At 36.9% G+C, this 2,500-nt stretch overlaps 1 protein-coding gene across 1 annotated transcript in view; it reads right to left on the minus strand.

Annotated features, from left to right (window-relative positions):
- cpsf1 (cleavage and polyadenylation specific factor 1) overlaps positions 1 to 11 on the minus strand; it is a 21,222-nt gene extending 21,211 nt beyond the window's left edge. Inside the window, exon 1 of the mRNA XM_046834601.1 lies at positions 1 to 11. This exon is cut by the window's left edge and continues 96 nt beyond it. The gene's annotated coding sequence lies outside the window, so the exon portion shown is untranslated.
- Between the last annotated feature and the right edge of the window lie 2,489 nt (positions 12 to 2,500).

The following is a 2,500-nucleotide window of genomic DNA, read 5'->3' on the forward strand; positions in this document are numbered from 1 at the left end:
GTGTCGGTGCAGCTCTGATACAGTTCCGGAGTCAACGAGGAAATCAGTACACGTAGTTCCGAGCGGTTGGGAAACATTTACTCAACAAAAAAATAAAATAAAATAAAAAATAAATAAAATAAAAAGTTAAACTTGGAACCTTAATAAATTATTTTCTGTCTTTAATAATGATAATGTAATAAATATATTTTAATTGTTTGTTTGATAGTGTAACTACTACTACTGTTATTGTTTTCTCTTGTGTTTATATACTCCACTGTGTATGTTTTTTACCGAGTTTCTGCTTTTCCCCTTTTTTTTCTTTGCTGCTGTAACATGGAAATTTCTCCACTGTGGGACGAATAAAGGTTTATTTCTTCTCTTAATAATTATAATTTAAAATACACACCAAAAAAACTATAAAACCGTTTATAATTTTCTTCAACTAATTTATTCATTAACAATAAAATTAAAATAGTTGGTGTTTGAAAAAAAAAAAAAGATCTGCATGTGAATAAATTCGAACTACGAAAAATCTTTCATCTGTCATCAGTGACGGAAAAAGATGTTATTGGGAAGAAACCTTGAGAGGAACCAGACTCAAAAGCAGAACCTCATCCTCATTTGGGTGACATCAAGAGTGTGATTATAGTCTTTAAACACTACAGAACACTGGAGAGTGAGAACTAACATGAGCACTGGAGTGTGTGATTATGAGTGATGATCTTTCTACAGTCTTTTACAGTTATTATGGTTATAAAACCAGGAGCTACTGAGCAACTCATAAAATAACTCAACATCTGAGATCATCACAGATCCAACACCAGCTTCTCCATGCCAGAGCCTTTAAACACTCAAAAAGGTCCAGTGTCCAAACTCCACATGAAGTGGGATCCAATTGGCACTGGTACGTCTCTAGATGTTTCTAGATGTTTGCGACTTCTTTAAAAGCTCCACAATCTTCATGAGGTGGGACGTGACTGGAGCTGGAGCAACCTCGGGATGGGGAGAGAAAGAGAAGCAGTGGAGAGGAATTAGCGTAGCTGCTGTTCATGATATTAACAGCACAAGTTGATAATGTGCATGTGATCAGATGTTCTGGAGCACAAGGTTATGATGTGATGTGTGTTATGTGTAGAACTCGCTAAAAACATACGTCTTTAATCTGCACTTAAACTGGGAGAGTGTGTCTGAGCCCCGAACACTGTCAGGAAGACTATTCCAGAGTTTAGGAGCTAACTGTGAGAATGTTCTACCACCTTTAGTGGACTTTGCTATTCTAGGAACTACTAGAAGTCCAGAGTTTTGAGATCTCAGGGAGCATGACGGATTGTAGTGTGTTAGAAGACTGGAGAGAAACATGGAGATAAACCATTTAGTGTTTTGTAGGTAAGTAGCAGTAGTTTGTAGTGGATTTGAAACTTAACAGGAAGCCAGTGTAGGGATGAGAAGATTGGGATTATATGGTGATATTTTCTCGACCTTGTGAGAACTCTGACTGCTGCATTCTGAACTAACTGAAGCTTGTTTATTAATGATGCAGGACTTCCACCTAGTAATGCATTACAGTAGTCCAGTCTGGAGGTCATAAACGCATGGACGAGCTTCTCTGCATCAGATATAGACAACATGTTTCTTAGCTTAGAAATATTTCTAAGGTGGAAGAAGCTGTTTTTGTAACTTGGTTGATGTGATTTTTAAAAGATAAGTTGCTCTAAAATAACTCCCAGGTCTTTTACTGTTGAACTAGTGGTTACAGAACATCCGTCTAAACGCAGGTTGAAATGCTGAATTAGATTAGATTAGATTCAACTTTATTGTCATTACACATGTACAAGTACAAGGCAACGAAATGCAGTTTGGGTCTAACCAGAGTGCAACAGCAAGTACAGGATATACAGTGTTTACATGTTTTACATAAGGTAAATAGAATGGTAATATAGGACTATAAACAGTAATTTACAGATGTATATGTACTATGAATATAATATACAGATGAATGCATATGTACTATGGAGCTTCTGTGTACTGGTTTTTGGGCCGATGAGCAAAATCTCAGTCTTATCAGAATTTAATAATAGAAAGTTATGGATCGTCCAGTCTTTTATTTCTTTAACACACTCAGTTATGCGAGCTAATTGAGTGTATCTCCTGGTTTTGATGAGATATATAGCTGGGTATCATCAGGGTTAAAAATGGAAGCTAATTCCATGCCTTCTAATAATATTTCCTATGGGAAGCATGTATATTGTGAAAAGCAGGGGTCCTAGAACTGAACCTTGTGGCACACCATAATTTACATGCATTAACTTTATAGTTCCCCATTTAAGTCTACAAAATAATAACGATCAGACAGGTTAAATACTTATTTTAAGAAGAAGGAGGATCATAGGGTGACGTGTAAGAGTGGAGGAAGGTGCACACAGGTGGACTATGTTCTATGTAGGAGATGCAACCTGAAGGAGATTGGAGACTGTAAGCTGTTGGTGGGGGACAGTGTAGCTAGACAGCATCGGATGGT

This window comes from Silurus meridionalis, chromosome 22, assembly GCF_014805685.1.
Source record: "Silurus meridionalis isolate SWU-2019-XX chromosome 22, ASM1480568v1, whole genome shotgun sequence".
NCBI classification, from domain to species: Eukaryota; Metazoa; Chordata; class Actinopteri; order Siluriformes; family Siluridae; genus Silurus; species Silurus meridionalis.